General features: G+C 27.6%; 2 protein-coding genes across 3 annotated transcripts in view; one reads left to right on the top strand and one right to left on the bottom strand.

Moving 5' to 3' along the window:
• The window catches only part of LOC129958624 (uncharacterized), a 35203-nt gene extending 18335 nt beyond the window's left edge, over positions 1-16868 (bottom strand). Inside the window, exon 1 of one of the 2 annotated variants that reach the window (XM_056071223.1) lies at positions 16779-16868. The gene's annotated coding sequence lies outside the window, so the exon portion shown is untranslated. Of the gene's footprint in view, positions 1-6932; positions 7006-16778 lie in introns of those variants that run through there. The other variant, XM_056071224.1, reaches the window with a different exon arrangement.
• Positions 16869-20613: 3745 nt separating this feature from the next.
• The window catches only part of LOC129958877 (uncharacterized), a 54383-nt gene continuing 51851 nt past the window's right edge, over positions 20614-23145 (top strand). Inside the window, exon 1 of the mRNA XM_056071599.1 lies at positions 20614-20854. The gene's annotated coding sequence lies outside the window, so the exon portion shown is untranslated. The remainder of the gene's footprint in view (positions 20855-23145) is intronic.

Here is a 23145-nt window from a genome sequence, read left to right as displayed (position 1 = left end):
TTTTAATGCTGAAATATGAAAACTTACTAATGCATCCATTTACTCACGAGGTTTATATCTGATAAAAATTATCATTTCATTCATATTTTTAGTAGGTAAATATTTTGAATGGCAATTTCTTATATCATTCCTAATCTTGTCACAAATCTTGATAAAAAGGACTCAAAGTCAGCGCAAAAATAATTTCCTAAATCCATGCATTTCTCTGCCGACAAATATTGGAAAGAAACCTTTCCTTCATTTAACTCCATCAATGAACTCAAAATTTAAATTGTACCAATTTTATTAAGTTACAACATTATGATTTTTTGTGAAAATTCGTAAATTATGAAATCTCGCAGATAAAAATGAGACTTAGCTGCATATATCGAATAATTAAGAATTACCCCTTTCAGACCGGTACTTCCATGCTCTTCATGTCTGAACAATTCAAACGAATTTCATTGGCAACATTTATAATATATTTCACTTCATGTGAATTTCAAAAAACGGATGCACAATAAAATAAAAGAAAAACAATCTAGAGTAGGTAATCATAACTTCAGCGAAGTTTAAAACCCGTGAGTGAAAAATAAGGTTTTTATTTCATTTCAACAATAAAAGTACTTGCTATAAATTTTAGCACATTAATTAAAATAAAACAAATTATAGATATTAATGAATCTGTAATAGTTTTGCCAGTTTGTGGAGGAAGGACAGAGTTCTTCATTTAAAGGATCTTATCCTCCGGTCACAAAAATTGGATGGAAGAAAAGTGGCTTAACAATGACATTACATATTAAGAAGATTGCGCTAAATCAGAAATAGTATATATAAGTTATTTTATATATATAAGAAAAATAGAGAGAAGCGTGAATTTTAACGTCATAGAATTAATTAGCAAAGACTGGGTCGGAGAATCATGTTGGTGTGGTAAAGCAACAAGTTATTGGTGGTCTAGTCACAGATGACTCATTGGGGTCACATGATGTTAAAATCTTCTTATCATCTGTAACTATTTTTTATCAAAGAAAAAGGTAAGATTCAAACATAGCTTTTAAAAAATTCAAAAGCTAATATTTTCGTAAATTATTAATTTTTAAAGCATGACAAAAATTTTAATTAAAATTTTCCCGGGGTAATTCAAAGAAAAGAAAATTAATTATTTTGAAATTTGTATATCAATTTATCGAATTTATGTATATTTTACATCAGTATATTTCATTATGAAAGGAAAGAAATTATGGAAGTGAAATTAAATTGTCTTTATTGTTGCTTCTATTGTTGATATCAAGATATGATTCAACTTATTCTTTAATGTTGAGAATGTTTCAGTGGTATGCTTTTGTTAAAAAATTTTTTATACTTTAGATAAAGTTCAAGTGCAAAATCAAGCATTGGTGAAAAAATTTTAGCTCATTTTTAAAAATTGCTATTAGGATCGGCCTTAGGAGGTGCATTAGAAATAAATTTCCTAAAGGAAGCAATTTTTCTATTGGAAGCAATCTTTACTAGTGTCTGATCAATAGCCGAATTTCAACCAAAATATAAACCAATTTAGTAATAAAATCCATTTGCATTATATTAGTGAACAGAGAAATCGATTTTTTTTTTTATTTTACTTGTTAGTTATTAATTATTATTAAATATATTAAGAAGTACGTCTTTAAATGTTCTATGAAAAAACTTTAATAAATATGAAAATCAAAAATGATAGAGCACACAATTTTTTTGAACCAAAATTTGAACTTGAATAAAGAGCAAAACTTTAAAACTTTTTTCATAGATTATTGCCATAATACCGACGTTAATTTTATAAAAACAACAGTGCTTTCAAGAGTGATGAATAAATCTTTTGAATCCAAGATTCATAAATTTCAAGAATGGTAAAGATTAAAAGAAATATTCGTAACATCCTTCAAGAATTCTTTCGTGTCTTGCTGAATGCCTAGCAAGGGAAAATATCCTCCTTTTCAATGCAAAATTAGTACTTCTATTGTACAATTTGCCTGGCGCATGTTTTATATAACCCATTTTGAGACACAAATGTTTCTTCAATAGGCTATTGTCGCCAGATATAACGCTTCTCTTTGTAACTCGGGCAACTGTTAGCACTAAACCTACCGACATTTTACTGCTTGATTTGATCGTAAAACTTCTATTAACAATACGGACAAGCCGAAAAACTACTTTCACATAGAGAAACACTTGCACTTTCTTACGGAATACTAACAATTGAACAGAATCGAAATCCATAGAAATAATAATAATAATAAAAAAATATTCTTGAGATAATCTGTGAGAAGTTTCTCTTAAAACATATTGCACAGTAAAACGATAAATGAACCATGGTGGTAATAAAACAGAATATTATGCATTTACACCACATCGGTCCAACTCTTCGACATTGTTCCAAGCAAATAGGAATGGTTCCATTATGTCTTCATTTAGAGTAGACTGTAGATAGTAAAAATGTTGCTGACTGTTATCAATTGACGGGTTGCATATTCTCTACAAAATGCCATCCAAGAAATCTGAAAAATCGAAGCAGCATTAAAAAAAAATCCTTTTAGATGAGGAGAAGGGGCTCTCTAAATAAATCCTTTATCACTTTTTATTGCCTCTGCTTTCTTATTGGCCACATGTTTAAATTCTAATTTCTCATTGGTATTTTCTTCATAACAGCTTGACTTATATAGGCATTCACCAGGATTCTTATTCTTAGATTTTAAATCCAAAGACTCTTAAGTTTTGCTGGCTATAGTTTTCTGTTTGAAAGGTCTAGCAACTCGAGGGAAGTGCACTGCGCAGGGAACTTGAGTAGACCTTATTAATATTTATTTAATTAAATAAATGTTGATTGCTTTAATGAAAGATTTTATCATCCAGTTTCTTTAATATGTTATTGAAATTTGCAATTGAATTCCTGCAGTCAAAGTAATTAATATTATATTTATGAGAAAATTGATGAGCTTAATATGGATTCAAATTCTGACTATTCTGACTGTGATGAATTAATGTTATCTTCTGAAGATGAATACTCTGAAAGTGAATCTGACGATGATACTTTAAATGCGGCTCGCTGTTGGTGTCCTATTGACTTGCAAGCACTTTCACCTGCTCCTCCAAATTTTCAATTTACTTCGACTCCTGGTATCAGTTCAGCGGCAAACAATTTCCTTGGGGACTCAGATGATCCGATGATGTTTTTCAGCATATTTTTTGATAATGCAGTGATGAATTTCATTATGGAAGAAACAAATAGATACGCCGAAGACTTTTTCAACAAAACCGATTTGACACCATCATCGAGAGTATTAAATTGGAAAAATACGGATATAAAAGAGTTACATCTATTTTTTGGTTTACTTTTACTTCAAGGAATAATGCCAAAATCTGTGGAAGCAACGTACTGGAGCATAAGACCCATTTTAAACACTCCTTTCTTTGGACAAATCATGAGTGAGAAAAGATTCAGTTTGCTAATGAAATTTCTTCATTTTGAGAATTCAGATGAATTCAATAAAAATACGCATCCAAATGCAAAGTGAAGAAAAATTTTTGATATCCATAACATGCTGGTTGAGAGATTTAAATCTGCTTATACACCCAATCAATCTGTAACAATAGACGAGTCTTTGCTTGCTTTCACGGGTTTACTTGCATGGAAGCAATACATTCCAACTAAAAGAGCTAGATTCGGAATTAAATTTTTCCAACTCTGTGAATCAGAAAGCGGTTACATTTGGAATTCTATTATCTATACCGGTAAAGGAACCCTTTTCATGGAAGAATACGAACAATTTGGATTATGTGTACTGACTTTTGGAAAATGTGTACTGACTTTAATCCATGAACTTAAAAATAAAGGATATCAGCTAACATCAGACAATTTTTATACTTCTCCGGAAGTGGCCGAAATTCTTCTTCAATATAAAACTGATTTAATAGGAACTGTTAGAGGAAACAGAAAACGTTTACCGGTGGAATTTAAGAACACAAAATTGAAAAAGCATGAATTGAGAGCATTTCAAAAGGGAAAAATTATGGTACTACAGTGGAAAGACAAGAAGGTTCTAACAATGCTAAGTACCATTCATAATGCTGCATTAGTTAGTGTTGAATCAAAAATATCCACTACAACCAAACAAAAGCCTAAGGTGGTAGTCGATTATAATAGATCTATGGGAGGAGTTGATAAGTCTGATCAGTGCTTAGCATACTATCCTTCACCCAGAAGCCGACAAAGGAAATATTACAAAAAAATATTTCGACATCTACTTGACCAGGCTGTGTGGAATGCTTTTCTGCTTTATAAAAAAAATGGAGGAAGTGTAAATCATCTCGAATTTAGAATGCGATTGATAGAGAGATTATGTGAGGAAGGAAGAGGATTACCATCGTCTAAAGTCCCAAAGAGTATTGAAAATGTGGGAAGATTGACGGGCAGACATTTTCCGTCTTTAGTTGCTCCAACAGAAAACAAAAAATACTCTGCTAGCAGATGTGTCGTGTGTTGCTCAAAAACAAATGCAAATGGTAAAAGAGTGAGAAGAGAAACACGTTTTGAATGTGTAATCTGCAAGGTGGGTTTATGCGCTGCTCATGTTTTGAGATATATCACACTCAATCTGTTTTTTAAATTTCCTTACATGTAATTGCTGTGGATGAAATATTGTAAAACTTGCTCATGATCACATTTATCTTTCAAATATTAAATTATGCCTTTTTATAAATTTCATCTAAAAATTTTGCTGTATTTTAAGTTCGTATTTTTTTTTCAGTATTTATAGCTTTATGTTAATATTCTCACTTTTAAGAATTCTGTAATGATACGTGGAATTTGGCAGTTATTTTCTAATTTTGTCACTTTTCAAAGAAAGTATACAAACTATTTCTGATGAAAAACTTTTAATAATCGCCTAATTATTTTTTTAAAAATATTTCTAGTAAAAAATAAACAGATTTTATGCAGTACTGTTTGTGTTATATTTATTAATCTTAGAAATTTTATTATATTTAAAATTTCTTCTAGAAGACATTTTAAAATATTTATATTCTACAGATTATCAGCAGCTATGTTGCAGATATATATAAAAAAAATGTGTCATCTGTTAGGTAGTAACTTTTATTTATAATTGCATTCATTTACTTTCATTTTTAAGTTTGCATGTAAATCAGTATTCATTATTAAGTTCTGAATCCACAGCCTTGTGATACGTTCAAACAGCTAGAAATCGTATCAGCCTTTAAATGCATTTGTTTAATTTCATTAAATAGCTAATACTTTTTTAATGCAAAGCAATAATTATAATCGCACAGATACAATTTATTCTTTCCATTTTTCAAAGCAATATCTATTAAATTCACTCAGCATCGAATTTTGTTGAATATAAATAAATATTTCTATAATAGTTCCCCATTTATTAAATATATTTTCTTTCTTTCATATACTAAACTTTTTTTAATAGTCCTTATTATTTCTATGTTATTTTTTTTTTTCATTTATACTTTTCGCAGCCCCTCACAAGACACAAAACTTCTTCCCATTTCAATGTGGTTTGTTTTTTTATAGAGATTTTAAATATATATTTATAATATAATTATATATTTTAAAAATATAATTTCTAATTGTTTTTTTTAAAAATATTTATAAAAGAAACGTTTTTTCCCTTCCCGAAAAAAAGACAAATATGATTTGCAAAAAGCAGTAAACAGCGCTTGTATTAAAATAGTGAAATAAAAAATAATATTAAGCAGTAAAAAGAATAATAGTAACTACATTTATTAAGATACTTTAAATAAAAACGTTTATAAAAATAATTAAAAACACTTTTACTATAGTTCACTCTAAACTATAAAAAATAAATATATAATTAGATCCAAAAGTTTTCAAATGTGCCTTTCATTACGTATTAAATACTTCGCCAAAATCTATATACAAAGCCTAAGCAATAATTAAAATTACATTTATAAATAAATATTTGTCTCGATTAATAAATGGAATGAAAATAAATTTTTAAAAAATTATATAAGGATTTTTTTTATATTTTACTGCGTTTTAAAAAATGTATTATTAAAAGTTCAAACGTATTTTTTTAATATTTCATCAACCAAGTACTGAAAATTCAAATCTGTTTTTGCGAGCTAATCACAGTCATTAACTGTTATACATGATTATGACATGTAAATATGAGGGATTCCCTACCTTTAATAAGTATGATAGTTTTCACCTGTATATTAAATTTGCTGTGAAATAATGAAATATTCAAATCAATAATGAAGTATACAGCTCATATCACCAATCGATCCTGCAATCGTAAACTCTTGCGAAGAACGTTATTTCCACTTCTCGTGAGTTCATTCTCCTAATTGGAGGGACCACCCAAATTCTAACTGTCAGCGAAAACCACAAAATGACCTTAACAAGCAGATGACCCACCTCGTTTATTGCCTTTAAGGGGGAAAGCATTGACGACTTTCTACGTTATAGCCGGGATTCAAACAGTTTGCGGAAAGCAACTTCCTACGTTCCAGCCGGGATTCGAACGACACGTTGGAGCGACTTTCTACGTTCCAGCCGGTTGAAGAGTTAAATTACAGACAGTTTTAATTAATATGTAACTCTTACCACTCAAAAATGAATGTTTTAAAAATAAATCTATCTCAAAAATAAACATTGTTTCGCTTAAACTTGAATTATAAACTGATTTTTAAACAGGAAAAATAACTACTTATGTAACTTAAATGATGATAAATGTTAATTAAATTACTGACATCAAAAAATATTTCATTAATTGTTTTATAATATACAAGAGACCAAGGTGATTATCGTAAAAACATTTCAAACAAGAAAGATAGATAGATTTTGATATCTTACAAAATTCATAAATAACGATTATCCACAAGAGATAAAAAATCATCAAGAGATCGATAAAAAAAACAACATTTACCTCTCAAAAAATATTTGTTTTCCTTCAGAAAATCGAACAGCGCACATGGCATATTGTATGTTAATAAAAATTCTGAGTCATCTGCCTATGCATTCCATAACTTAACACCTGCTTTCTGATTTTACTTTCCGATTATAAAAATTTTGAATGTTTGTCTTTAAAATTTTATTTATTTCAGCTACTCTCTTCCGTTTCCGATATAAATATAGCTTCGCTGAGTTATAATAAATAATTTCGCTTTATTAAAATCCAAAAATTTTAAACTTTTAATGAATGTAAGATAAAAAAAGCTTTTTGAAACATTTTTATAGTTAAAATTATAGTTACAATTCAAGAACAAAGTACATGGATATAATTAATTTTCTTTTAAAAAATAAGTTGTAACTTATGTATTAAAAGAAAATACATTTATTTTTTCCATATAAAAATGAGTATCATATAAATTGAAACCATCTATAAATTATGGATTTAATTTAAGTAATTCTGAATGTGTAAATGCATAATGCATTCATACTTACAATTATTTTTCTTCTAAAAATTAAATTATAATCTCCGAATCTGAAGAATAAAAATTTATATTTGCATTAAAAAATTTTAAAAAACAACAACATATTGATTAAATCTGTTCGTAAATTCTAAAATTAATCTGAAATAAATTAGGATTTTTTTTTTTTTTTTTTTTTAAGAAAGCAGAAAGTGCTGGCAGAGGACCGAACTCAGGTCTCCTTGTTGAATATTTAGAAAGTATCTGTTTACAAAAATGAATTTTCGGATCCGAATTACTATGACGTCTTTGTGTTGTTTTTTCCAATTCCTGCCCATGATCTCAATTTATGTAAACAACTGACTGATTCGAACCCGACCTTTTTCTAAGTTTATTGATTAGTGATCTGGGCGTCCTCGGTTCGAGTCCCGCTTCAGGCATGGTTGTTCTTCATCTGCTCTATCTGTGACATGTGTGAATGTGCCCCCTTGTAAAAAGGGACTGTGCAAGCGAATGTGATGCGTGAGTAGCAAAATCGTACACTTGGCCCTAGTTGGCACTACTGTAAAACAAGAGACACTCTCTGTCGGCTTAAGATCGCTGACTTCTATCAGCGGGGCTTGTCCATGCCAAGTTCCATCAGAAACAACAACAGGTAAAAATTAAGTATATCATCTTATTGTTGATTCCAGTATTACAAAATTGTTGAATAGCATAGGGACAAAGGTAAAATATTTGGTACTTGTGTAGTTGTAACTTGACTGAAGCGCATCACAATTAAAAAAATTCCCTAAATATCTTAAGGGAGTAGGGTGGGGCAGAAGTGCTTTTTATCACAATCGTTTAATTTTATACGGATCGCAGAAGTTTGAAGAAAAAAAGGATTACATCATCATAACAGAAGTTTCATTAAAAGCATCAGTAACTCCCGATTTCTCTTTAGTTGTTCGATGCAGAAACTGCAGCGTAAGAAAATGCAACCACTAAACAAGAAAACAGTTTGTTGAGGAGAAAGAAAGGTTATCGGAGTTCCACAAGGCATAAAGCATCAAAATGTGTTTCCACATTTAATTTTGAATTGTCATTTTCATTTAAACAAATGTTAAATCGGAAAAAAAATCGAAATTTTTAAAATTTAACTCAATGAAGCGATGTTTGTTCAATAAAATATTAACCTCTGGAAAAATTTTGACTCTCTAAATGCAGAAATTTCAAAGAAATTACTGGTGTAGTGTAAAACTGGAGATTTTGGGTAGATAAAAGGGATGTTAATTAAGAAAATTCATGAAATGCAGTGAGCATTTTCAGAATTCGTCTCATTTAAGGATTATAGAATTCTCGACAGAGCGCGAAATTAATCAATATAGCAGTTTATAAGTTATGTATATATGCGTAAGTTTACTTATTCGAATATCTTGTAACAAATGATAGTTAATTCTATTCTTAATAGAAAAGCAATGTTGTTTTTATCAGAGAAATAAATTGCAAAATTAAATTCATTTAAAAATAAATAAGATAAAAAAGAAAATCTTTATTCTCTTTTATTTATTTATTAAAATTTGAATATTCTCATGTTTTTGAATTAGTTTTCTTCAAAATCCCGATTATAAAAGGAAATGTTTGTGTATAAGTTATAATAGTTTACTAAGCAATATCTTTATCAAAAAATTAAAAAAAAACATGTAAAATCATGATTTTTGGCGTGTTAACGATTATTACAATTTAATAACTTTATTTTCTGGCTCTTATTTTACTAATATTCTTCAAGACACAGGCGACTCTGTGCAGTTACTGCTAGTAATCTAAATTAGCGATTTGGAAACTATTTTAGAAATCTTAAATAACGTTTTCAGAAAGATTTTTAGGTATCGTAATTATTAGATTAAAATTTCAACAGCAACATGACAACGTAGTAATGTCTTTTAATCTATGATAACTAATCTATTTTAGTTTAATCTATGTTAGAATTTCAATACCAATATATTTTACTAATAATCTTTCCTTCTATTCGTGTATCTGCATTGGTTTTATTGGGTAATCAGAAAATAATATTTAATCGAAAAAGGAAAAACAAAAAGAAATACTCACAATGTCGTTTCCAAGATTTAAAAAAAAATTAATGTATATAATATTGAAGCCCATAAGCTTCAGGAATTTTCTGATCAATTTTTATATGATACGGCAATTAAAAGTTTCTGTTCCTTTATTTAATTTTCTTTTGACTATTTCTTTTAAGCCAAAAAGATATAGGATAGACTTTTAATTTAGGGCCACCAAACTTGATACATATAAGGTTGGAAATGCGCAAGAAATTAAAAAATTTTCGTTTTAATTAATTAAAAATTAAGTGAAATTTTGGCGCTTTACATGATAATTTCCGAAACTATTACAGCACATAAAGTTTTTACATCATTTTTATATTCAAAGAATTGTCTTATTAATAATGTAACTTTTTGCCGCACTATTTTTTTCATATTTTTTTCCTAATATTAAAAAATATTTTAAACGTATTTTTGAAATGAAACAAAATTCTATATCATTGTTTTTGCCAATATTTCATCTTGGCTTTTTTTCTTCATTCATTTAATCATTCAATTAATGGTTCAAAAATTTTAAAAACCTGGATACATTTAATCGAATATGCGTATTTTACAATTTAATTCATCGTTTTTTCTTCCTACTAATTTATGCACAGTATCATATTAAGTTGGCTATATTCCTTGTTTAGAAAAGCTGAGGAATAGAATTCGTCCGAACATCATTTTCGAAATAACTATATTTATCTTTTCTTTTTAATATGGTACAAATGAGTAATTTAATAAAAATTTAGGATATTCTCTCTTTTTCGGGAAAATGATGCAGAAATTAGGATTATCCCAGCCACTCAAAAACACCAGGTCATTTTGCACATAGAAATACGTAGCAAAAGTTAAAAAAATTCAACTTAATTTTTGTCAATATCGGATTCTTTTCTCTCTGCATGGGACTCTTAACTATTATAGAAGAAGGGGCGTTGAAATGTTTTTTTCAACTTGTTAAGGGAACGGTGGTCCAGAAAATGATTGGAACCTCCGCTTTGGACCGAGAACTGTCAAATTTGGCTCAGATATACACCGGGATGTAAAACTCAACACATTAAATTTATTTTTGTAATTTTAATTAAAAATTAAATGAAATTTTGTCATTTTTTCCTCCCGAAATGCTGAATCACATGAAACAAAACAGTGGGAGTGGTCTCTTCAAAGCTCTCTCGCATACTCTCTAACAAAGCTTTCATCCCCCCCCCCCACATTCGTGGCATTGTGTACAAAATATTCATCTCTGTCACAAATTTAGTATTTTTATTAAATTGCGATCCTTAGTGTGTTTTTTTACGCCTAATCCCGGACATTCAACAATGAGTACCCGAAAATCGAATCTGATGTAAGTCAGTGAGTTTTTGCGTTTACATGCTTGTAAATATACAGGCCGATATAAAATCAACTTCTCGACGGTTTTGATTCTGAATTTCATTGATATCTACACTTTAGATGTTGAATCTGTGTACCAAATTTTATTCATCTACCTCTCTTTGCTTTCTGATTATCGTGTTAAGTTATATTCGGAGTTAGACAGACAAGACTTCCTGTCAATAGATTTCGTTGAAAATTTGACAGGAATTTATAAATTTGGTATAAAGATCATATGCCAAATTTCTTGTCTAGCTCAAAGCGTTTTTAAATTATCTTTCTCACGGACAAACAGACATAATACCAAAAATATATTTCTGGAAGTCGGGGAGGTCTAAAGCTTAGAGATTAGTCAAAGTCACAAATTTGAATTTTTTGACGATTACAATACTTTCTCTATACGTCGTATAAGAGAAAGTATAAACAGTTTTATACCATCTTAAAATTCAGAAAACATCTTTTGAATGATATCAATTTAATTGTTATACAGTTATTTGTTTATTTTAAAGTAATTTTTTAACTTATTTTACAACAACATATTTCACTGTTGTATAAATAAATTCGAATTGTTGTCATTGCTGCTACAAATACTTCATCTAAGATTTTTCTTTAATTATTGATGATGAAGGCATGGAGATAGATACATTTTATTTTTCTATAAATAGGTTTCTTCTTTCAGTATACATCTAAAAACTTTTTGAAATTTTCTTATGCGTTAGTCAAGTTTTACTTTAAAATCATCAATCAACTAACTGGTCGTCAAAGGTCGCTAGCAAAAAATAAATGAAAAAATTGCCAGAGAAGATTATTTTGATGTTAGGGGAAACTCAAATTAAAAGTACGACTAAAAATTAAATCCATAAAATAATGTAGTTAACTATATAAAAAGTAAATTTATTTGAAGAAACAAGAAAAAAAATGGGTTACAAAAAATCTAGGGAAACATTGAAATCGCACCGCATATTATTACGATAAAAGAAAGTTTTATATCGTAAGAATTAAAACAGATTTTGCACTCATGTTTTTAACAGAAGAGGAACATTATAATTACAGATCTGATGGATCAATGAATTTGATTTGATTTTCATTACGATGTCGCAAAGCATTGATGAAAATTATAAATAAATTATTTTTTAAAAAATGCCAAAATTGAGAACAAAACAGCATGACAACTAAACTGGTCCGATTTGAAATACTGATAAAACTTAATGGGTCCCAGTTGCAATAATTTTAAAAATTGCATATTAAAGAATAAAGTTTCAAACAGGCTTCGTGATAAAGCATATGATAAAATTTATGAGATTTATAAAGTCATCAGAAACCTATCAGTCACTCAAGAGCACAGTGAAACAACAATCTCAAAGCAGAAGACCATTGACAATAGATTAAGAAATTTATTGCTTGAGAAGTTGAAATCGTAAGCATTACGTTCAATTCAGACATAATTATTACAAAATTTGCATGCAGAAATAATTATTGACAGATTTCCACAATTGGTATTAGGACTCATTCGTACGGACATTTTCGGACGAGTTATAAACATCCAATAAATCTTTCGTAACTCATTGAAAAAAGCGGGTAGGGAGTGATTAGTCTAGGTTAACTAAAAATATGTTAGCTGTTGGCAAGAATATTTGGCGAGAAAATGTATTAGTATTTTAACTAAATTTTGATGTTAAACGTAAGGAAAAAGCTTCGATCTCTCTGTCTGCGTGTGTATTTGCTGACTTCTGTACAAATCAGACCGTTTGATTTATAACTATCTAATTTGGTAAATATATAATTTGGAGGGTAGAAATGTGCTTTTCAGAGCGATTTTATTTAATATTTAATTACATTTTAATTTATCGAAAATTAAGCAATATATTAGCGCTTTTCGAGATAACATTCTAAAATTTTACTGTAGAAAAATAGTTTTTACATATCATAAAATTCATATATATATATATAGAGATTTAATGATGCAAAATTTTTTGTCATATAATTTTTCTTTCTATATTTAATAAATTTTTGAAATATTTTAAACATATTTTGCAACAATATACTATTTTACTGTTGAAAATAATAATTTAAACTGTTCGCAATGTTGTTACTAATATTTTATCTTGACTTTTTTTCTATCGCTGTAACCAGGATATGAAGATTTGGTTTATTTTTCCATGTCGAGTAGGTTTCAATATTAGGTACGCTTGAACTAAAATTTTTGATATTTTTTGTATTTACAAATAAGTTGTAACTTCAAAATCTAGCAATGTTGAGAAAATTTTTTGAAGTGCGTCCATTTTAAAATATTACATGAAAATTCTGTGATAATTTGCGTTAAATATAACATTATTTTTGTGGAATAATATTTTTGGGTTGCATTGAATTTCACATTTCTTCTGCTCAAATATATTTGTGTTAAAATCAGTGACTCTACGTACAATAGTCTATCTTTGTAAAATAGATCGTCTAAATCGATGAAGTTTCTTTGAAAAATTGTGAAAACAGAATTAGTTAAGAATTTTTTTTTTTCAAATATGTTTGTTTCTAATATACCTGCAGCTGCTAGAGACAAACTTTTAAAGGTCTTTAAGAGTCATAGTTAAAATAATATACACTTATATGCATTTTAAAATCATTTCCCAAGTATTATACACATTAAAATATATTTGCTTATGATCAATCAACATTAAATTAAAGATTATTCTAATATAAAAGAAATGAATTCAATACAAAACAATCTTTACGGATAATTGCTTTTACATTTACTATAAGCTAGGTTTATTTTGATTTATTTCATTTTCTGTCCTCATACAAAAAAAGGGGGGGGACTTTTTTCGATATGGTCATCGATTCAGGTGTTCTTTAGCAATTCTTTTTTTTTTTTTTTTTTGAAAACTACGTGCATGTTGCAAATAACTTAATTCGGAAAAAGTCTAGCTGGTTACACAAGGAGCCCACAGGTTGTAGAACTCCAATTGAAATCAATATAAAATTTCAAAAAGAGCAATTGTATTTAGATCATTAGTTTCTGTATTGAAAGTCGTAAAATCAGACTTATGTTGTTCATTGCAGGAGAAACTGTTGCTGTAGCATTAAGGAAATTTTTTTTTAAAAAATCCTCTTCTCATAATTACGTGAATGAACATTTACTTCTTTTTCTGTAATTTACTTTCTATCATAATATATGAAACCTTGATTAAGTCTTCAGTATATTTTTGTTAAGGAAAATTGTAATCGTGTTATTAACATGAAATGAATAAATTCCTATTAAAATATTGTTAAATAAAAAAAATTGTACAGTAATACTTATGTAACATTTGTAATTTTTTTCTCAACAAAGACTAAAATTTTGATGATTTTATATTAATATTTATTTGAAAGAATATTTAACAAAATGTTTAATGTTTTAATGCTACTATCCATAAAAAATAACACATCTCATTTACACTTTATAATTACAATAAAAGTAACCTCTCACAAAGAATGCTCAAAATACTTAAAGTATAAAAATCCTTTTTCATGAATTTATTATGAAATTAATAAATTACTAATATTAAATATTATTTGTGTAACGAAATGATTTCCCTCTTCTTTTTTTTTTATGAGGATATAAAATAAAGTAAATCAAAATAAATTCAGTTTATAGTACCTATAATAGCAATTAAACTTAATGTTTATTTAATATTTAACGCATTTCTTTTAAATTAGAATAATCTTTTATTTAATGTTGATTGTTCATGAGCAAATACATTTTAATTTGCATAATATATATTTGTGAAATGATTTTAAATTGTATTTAAGTGTATATTATTTTAACTATGATAAGAGCTTTAAAAGGAACCATCCTAGCAACAGCAGATGTATTAGAAGCGGAAATATCAAAATATTAATAATAATAATATTTAATTAATTCTGTTTTTACAGAAATTTCATCGATTTTGATAGTCTATTTACAAGACAGTCCATTGTAGCAGAGTTTCTAAATTGAACACATATCTATTTGGCAAGAAAAAATGTGCAATCAGTGAAATCCAAGATATTAAAGCACAAAAATAATGTTATCTATTGCAAATTATCATTCAATTAAGAAGTAATGTAATTAATTTTATTGTTTCATCAACCTTTAAGTTGCTAATCTTTATACTATTAAAAATATGTATAAATGTTACATATCATATAAGTTTTATAGCAAAAATCTTCCATTTATATTTATGTGTAAAAAGATAAAGTTTTGATATATAAATATAAACTTGAATACCAGATTTTTAAGCATGAGATTTGGTGTATTTTTATAACTATATTAGGTACTGTTAAGTGATTTATTTTATATGTATATGAATTATTCATTTGATTGCTGGAAATTCTAAATCTTTGGATGTATTTTATTTCAAATAATAAGAAACTTATGAGTTGTTAAATTCTGTTACAAATTTATGTATTATTAATTAGCTAAAATGTACCTTTAAATTACTCATTTATCTTAAAACAATTAGAATTGTCTATGTCTGTAATAATTAAGTTCAGGTTTATTGTTTCAGAATGGAATTTTACTATCTTAGATTTCTTATTAGTTTATTGATTTTTATATCAGAATTATATTTGATATACTTTGACTCTGAATGAATGATTCAGAGAATTAATATGATTTCCAAATGTATATTTTAAATTTGCTGTCCTTGGTGACTAGTTAGGTTGCTATGATTAATGGTTGATGAAAATTTCAATTCAAAGCTACTCGACATGTACCTAAATATACCTAATCTTTATATCTTGATCACAAAGATAGAAAAAAAAAGCCAAGATGAAATATTAGCAAGTAATGTAAAATGAAAGTAATTTTCAATAGCTTGCAACATGATTAAATCATTCTTTAAATCAGCCTTCAAAATTAAAAATCTAATAATATTTACATAATTAAAAAATTACAAACAGAAAGTCAAATCATGCACATTATTTACCATTTAAATGTCTTTTTTAGTCTAATTCAAAATTAATAAGACATATAATTTAGAATTCAACTATGTCTATACATTCTCCAACTCCTCTACATATATATATATCATAACTGTAAATGAGCTTAAAAGAATAAACATTTCTGAAGGAATATTTGCAGATAAGTACATAAAGAATTCAATGTATAAGTTGACCAAGATATATATTTATTCACTTCTCCTTGAGCTTAGTATATCAACTTTTTTAACAGATGTTTTCAGCATCAGATAGAATTCTGGAAACAGTTTTAATATATTTGTTGTTAAATATATTATCACAAACTGTTAATATTGCATCACATTTTTAAGCTTAGTATATCAACTTTCTTTAACAGATGTTTTCAGCATCAGATAGAATTCTGGAAACAGTTTTAATATATTTGTTGTTAAATATATTATCGCAAACTGTTAATACTGCAACTCATTTTTAAGCTTAGTATATCAACTTTGCACATATGTTCATCTTTTGAGACATTCAGCATGAAAGTATTTAACTCTATTTTCCCCCTGATACACTGCTCACATTTTTCTGAACATTTCTTCTATATAGTCCTATAATATATCAACATAATCATGAAAAAGATTGTAGGTAAAACAATCAAGAAAAACAAATTAATACGAATATGATTAAAATTATCAACAAAACTTTAGAAAAAAACTAGAATTTTAAAAAATGTTTTAAAACCTAATATTACAATACAAGTACGTATTATTCATTCAGCAAAGATATAAAAAGTTTCTGAATAAATGTTATAATTTATGATATGATGCATATGATTATTTTATGAAATGCATATGATTAACTGCACAATGAAAAACAATTCTTTATCCACTAAACACATCCAACATAAAAATTCTAATCCATTTACAGGTAATGAAATGATGTCATCAGTGTTGAAAGTGTCTTAAGTTCTAAGTATATTTAAGTTGTACAAACCTGTTTGACAGTAGATTCAAGGCCAAACAAAAAAACAGCTGGGACTCAGGTGCAAAACAATATAAAAGCCGGTGCAATTATGACCGCGTTTATGCACATCGATACAGACACTAAAAGACGATTGCAGTTGAAGTTGAGGCGTTTTTCTACTGGCTAATGCTAAAAGATAAAAGAGGCTTGGCCAGAAGTATTGGTGGTATATAAAATTTACTGCTTCTAGCTAAATCAAAACATGCCTTCATATCATTTTAGTCAGAACTTTTTATTGTTGATTGAAATAACAAGACATATGATTAGTTCGTCAATGCAAAATACGTGTTCCTTTGTAGCTAAAACTTAAATCTTACTGTATACAAAAAAAGTTCTTAGCTTAAATTATGTGTATTAAATTGTTTCCAGCATTGACCGAAAATTTCAATATGAAAGAAAATTATATAAGGATTTTACATATAAAAGTTTCAATAAATACTAAAAATTTCATGTTACTTTTGCCACTTTACAAGTATAATGAAATGAAGTGATAGAAGTCGTGATTGCTTAACCTTTCTATGAAATTTATCATAGTTGCATAGATTTTAAAAAAAAAAAGGTATCTGTACCTTTTATATTTCCTAATTTGAAATTGTAAACATAATTTATTCATATATACTAATTTGAGTTTCAAGTTCTTTTCTCTGAAAACATCAGTTTCAATATTAATAAAAATCATTACATAGGAAAAAAAAAATTAATAACTTTATTAGTGAGCTTTAAAATATTATCTTTTCTAAGAGTAATAATTATTTTTAAAAAGAATTATATTCGTAAGATTCAACATTTAATAATATGTAAAAAAAGAACATATGTAATTTTTCAAACACACTGCCATAGTCATTTGTCACAATGTATCCGGTGGATAAAATAGGAAAAAAAAATAAAGGATAGGGGAAAGGAAAGAATGAAACGGCAACAAACGAATTAACAAGCAATCTTAATTAATTATGCAAAAACAATAATTCCATTGAAAATGTTAATTAAAATTTTAATATAAGAAATAAAATTACATTACTACGAAAATCTGGAGAAAATAATTCAAAATATTAATTTCTTTTTTTAAAAAAATCAAAAGTTTTTAAAAATTGATCGGCTAGTGTAACATTTACTAAAGTTTCATCGGCGCTATCGACAGACATCCCGACATGCGCAGAACGGTTGAAAATTGAACAGAAGCGGTTTGTTTCGTACCTGACACGTGACCGTGAATTGACCCCATTGACATTTCATCTCTCCTTGCTAGATATGACACATCCTCGAACTATTTTTGGGCAACTTCTATTAAATATATTTTTCTCCATTCCCCTTCCTTACTTTTAAAAATTTATTTTATTCTCATCGCATTTATAAATCTTAATTTTTATTAGGTATTTTGAAGTTTCTATTTTTCTCTGCAATCAAAATCTTCCATGTAATTGTGCTTGCTCTGCATTTTCTCTCAACATTATTAGGACCAGAGGTTAAGAACTTCGAGTTCAAATACTCCGCGATTAATCCCTGAAATCAGCAAATATCCTCTCTCTCTCTCTCTCTTTTTTTTTTTTTTCAGACAGAGTTCACAAAATAAGATTTTATTTTACTTGAAAGGTTTGTCAGTTTTTATTGCATTATTATGTGCTATATGACAAAACTAAGGTTGTCTTTTATCCTAAAGCTTTAGTGTAGTAATTACTTAATTACCAGGTTTTAGAATCTTAAAGGATCGGGTATAAGAATTTGAAAGCGGTTAAACGAAGAGTTCGTTTTTTGTTTTTCAAACAAATAAAACGAATTAATGGTGATGAGGCCACGGGTACTGCGGCTAATATAATGTAATATTAAAATTATGTTTAGTTAAAATATTATAATACGCATAATTCTCTTATAGTCTGCAGCTTTATGTTTTTTAAAATGAGAATAACAGTTTTACTAAATAAATTTCAAATCTCGTAACTGCACATAAAGTTACATACTGTGCCAAATAATTTTTAAAAAGCAAGTGCATATTATTAAAAAAAATATCAATAAAAATTTAGATTATTAAGTATTTCTTAAACAAATTTATAAGAAGTTTACGTGGTTATATCTTATTCCATAAATTAATCCCTAACTTTTAATGTTACAATCAATGAGTAGATGTTTAGATTTTTTAAAATTATGGTTTGAAATCAAATCATCCGTTGTTCTTAGTCGTCCGTAAATCAAGTCAAAGTGAATGTTAATATTAGCCGCGATCACATTAAGAGACTTTCATTGTATTCTTTTGACAAAAGAAATAAAGCAGAAGGGTTTATTTGAGTTTTATAGTTGAATTAATGCTTTACATTATTAAAAAGTGCAAGAGAACTTTCTTTACTTCAGAAATTAACAATTCGGCCCCTAATCCTCCTTATTTCTCTTATTAGAGGAATTTCTTTTATATATTATAAAATTATCTATCATTTACTTTACTAATTTGGAATTTATGGATTGTATGAAAAATTTCTCTTGAATGAATTTCAAACTGAAACCGCTTGTGGATCAAATGAGCCAATCAAACACTACCTGATACTTTATATTTTAAGATTATTAAAAAAAATACTTTGAAAAAGGGGTTTGAAAAAGGACCTAAAAAAGAACTATCGATGTAGCTATCGATAGTTCTTTTTCATCGATTCAGAACTATCGATGAATCTCATAAAATTCGCAGAAATTTTTTCATTCTGTTAAAAAATCTGTTAACCATTAACGAAAATAAATTCACCAAACAATGGCAAAATAAGTGATTAGCCTTATTATTTACCATGATTCGCTACATTCCTCACCTTTTCATGGGATTAACTTAATTAATTTTCTGGGACATTTTTGAAGAATATATGATTGTTTCTTAGTTTGTTAGTTTCAGATTTTATTTCGAAGAACTCTCTCAATCAGAAATCTCTCTGCATATTTTCAAAAACTTTAAAAATTATAAAAAATTTCCTTTAATTCCATATGACGATTTTTTTCGTTAATTAAAAACTTAAAACTTATAGGTTTGTTTTTCTTTATTCCAACTTATTTCTGCATCTCAGTTTTACACGAACAAATGAGCTGTACCGATTTGAAGCGGGCCTGATCTATTTAAGTTTTTTGTAAGAGAACATTTTCATTTACTGATTAAGTGATAGTAAAGAAGATGATTTAAATGAAAAACCTTGAAAATATCCATAATTTTTTTAATTATACGAATTTTGTTTTTGGACCTTCATTGAACTTTTATAACACCATGGACGGGAAGCTGTTCAAATCCATTGATTAAAAAACAAAGCAAAAAAACTTGTGCTTGATAATAATAAAAATATTTCACAGTATTTTCTGATTATTAATTTTAAAAAATGCATTTTTTTATATCTTGAGTAAACAAAAATTATAAATGTATTTGGCTCCAATTTCTGGTAAAAAAAAATGCATCAACAGATTTAATCAAACTGTTATTTGTAGACGATCCTGTAAAAATGCCATATTTAATACTTCTTTTTATTGGTATAAAAACTTTCGCAGTATGCGGAAAATGTGAATGATATTAATTAATAATTTTTATTCAGGCTTTTAAATTTTTTTTTATTTTTACAAAAAAAAAAAACATAATCAAAAGATTCTAAAAATATAAGTACGTTTAATTATATAAGTAATTAATTTACTAAGTAGCATATAAACGAACATTTATTATTCATCTTTAATGATATTCTTCTTTAATAATTTCGTTACTAAATGGAACTTTATGCGAAGGCAGAAGCACAAACCGCGTTACAGCGATGGCAAAAAAAAAACCTATTTGCTAAAGCGGATGCAAAAGAACCGCTTCACACATGACAGAACAACGGAACGTAATACTCGCAGTGAAGTACCGAATGGGTAATCGCTCGCTTTGTTTATTACTTGGCTATAACCTGTTGGTGACCATCCACGGTTGATTCTGGCAGATTTTAAATTTTTTGTGATATTCGTGTTTTGATTTTGTTAACCCGGCACAAGCTAAGAACTCGTTCAGGAGCATACGCTGGAAAACAAACCGCCATTCCTTCCTGACCATCCACATTAAGGTAAGAACTCCCGCCAAAATTTTGTTTCGTTTAATTTTTCAAATGTTGTGTTCTATTAGATTACCATTCTGTTTTGAAGGCATACAGAACTTAATGATTCAAATCCAAAATAATTACTCCTTTAATAGGTTTGTTAAACGAAATTTTAATTTATAGAAACTATAATCCCTGGCTTGTGTGACATGAAAAATATTTTGGATCTATCAATTACCAGGTCTTTTCTTAGAAGAATTTCTGTTTTAAATCTTCAAAACTTTTGTTCTTAAATTTTCGTTATCTGTCTGTTTTTTGATTAAGTAGGCTATAATGTGTCAATATTTTTTTTTATGAGTAACGAAGATTATTTTCTTTATTTTTGTATTAATTCCACTTGGAAAGTTATTGCATCAGATTGAAAACGATCAATCACTTGCATTTCTCACTAAAAAGAATTCCATGTGAAAAAATTGGCCATGTCTTAAATTTAATGATCATCATTATTAAATTTATCTTGAATTAAACCTGGAAATTCTAGATGGTTATGTGTAGATATTTATCAGATTTAAGTTATGAGCTATTCAAGTTTTCATTGCCATTAATAAAGCTTCACTGTTACAAATGTTAACTTTTATGAAATATGGTTACAGCATTTTAAAATATTGATTTCAATGAAATAACTATTTGATATTCAACAAAGGGAATATTGTAAAGAAGTTTTTTGAATTTTGTAATAAATTAATGCTTTAAGAATGCTAAAAAGTTTTAAGGAACTTTAATTAAAAAATTGTTAGTTATATTTCTAACCCTCCTTACTTCGCTTCTTATCATAGGAAGTTCTTTTCATATTAAAATTTCTTTGTCATTTATCATTGCATTTTCAAGTTACTAACATTTATAAAATAGTTTGTTGAAATAATTTCATTCTGAAATATCTTGTGGATCAACAGAACTAATCAAATGCAATCTGATATTGTATATTTCTAATGATTTGAAATTGAGTAATCACTCTTGTAACTTGCAACATAATTAAAAAGATTCTTTTAGACTGGACAATCTTATTCAATTTGATATAGCCCAATGTCTAATTTGGGCTTTATCAAATTAGACATTAAAAATAGGACTGCTATATTTTGCTTTTGTAATTAAACTGAGGTTTAGTTTAGGAGATTTACTGAATTGCATCACATTAAAATGTATTGGAAATTATTGAAGTCCCTAGTTAAAAACTTGTACTTTTAATAATAATTACATCATAAGAAAATTCTTCATATTATTAGATTGTACAAGCTATCAGTATTGATGTGAGCAATGTTTTGTGTTTTACTGTTCGTCAACAGATTCTGAGACGACCACATTTCGACGACTCCATCTCATTAAGGGATGAGAAGCAGAACGATGAGTGCATTTTTGGTATTCTCTTTGACCTGGGATTTCCCCTATTAGATACTAGTAAATGTAAACATCTCCTCCTTTCATCTTTCCTTTCACCCCTATTTTGACTAATTAAACCGATCCTAACACATGGGCAAAAATGTGGAGGGTTTTACAATTCGTAGCTGAACAGTAGTTTCTTTGAAGCATATATGTAGTTTCTTTGCAGAATTCTTTTCATCCTCTGATTAAGTAATAGTAAAAATAATGTAAGAAACAATGAAAAATATTCATATTTTTTAAAGCCATACAAGGTTGATTTTTGGAAATGTATTGAATTTCCACACTGCACTACTATGCAATTCATGTTCCAAACAGTTTATGCTTGATAATAATAATTGCAATGACAGTAAAAAATATATCATGAAATTTTCTGTTTTGAAATTTTACCAAAATTACTTTATATATTGATTAAAGACGTTATGTATGCTGTTTCCTCCCAATTCTAGATCCAAAAAGTTCCGAATTCTAAATCCAAAATCTGTTTACCAGATTAATTCAAATTGATATTAATAGATTACCCTGCAATAAAACTACATATATATTATTGTTTTCCAATGAATATAAAAACTTCGGTTATTTCATTATATCTTTAGGTTAATGATATAATGAAAATTTCTATAATGAATGTTTCTGTTGGATTTTTATCTTCTATACATAAAAAAAAAAAAAAATTGTACAGTGGTGGCCAAAATTGTGGACACTTTTGGAAAATTTTTATGTTTTTTAACTTTGTATGCTTATAGAAAATGTAACATCTCATAAAATGCAAAGTATTACATATCATTTTAAAGAGAATTTAATGCTGATTTCAATACAAAAAGCAAAATTTGAATATTTGCAATACAAAAAAAGTTGAGTAGAAATGATTATGGAGATAC

This window comes from Argiope bruennichi, chromosome X1 (assembly GCF_947563725.1).
Source record: "Argiope bruennichi chromosome X1, qqArgBrue1.1, whole genome shotgun sequence".
Lineage (NCBI taxonomy): Eukaryota > Metazoa > Arthropoda > Arachnida > Araneae > Araneidae > Argiope > Argiope bruennichi.
Note: the sequence above shows the minus strand (reverse complement) of the source record. Positions and strands in the feature narration are given on the sequence as shown.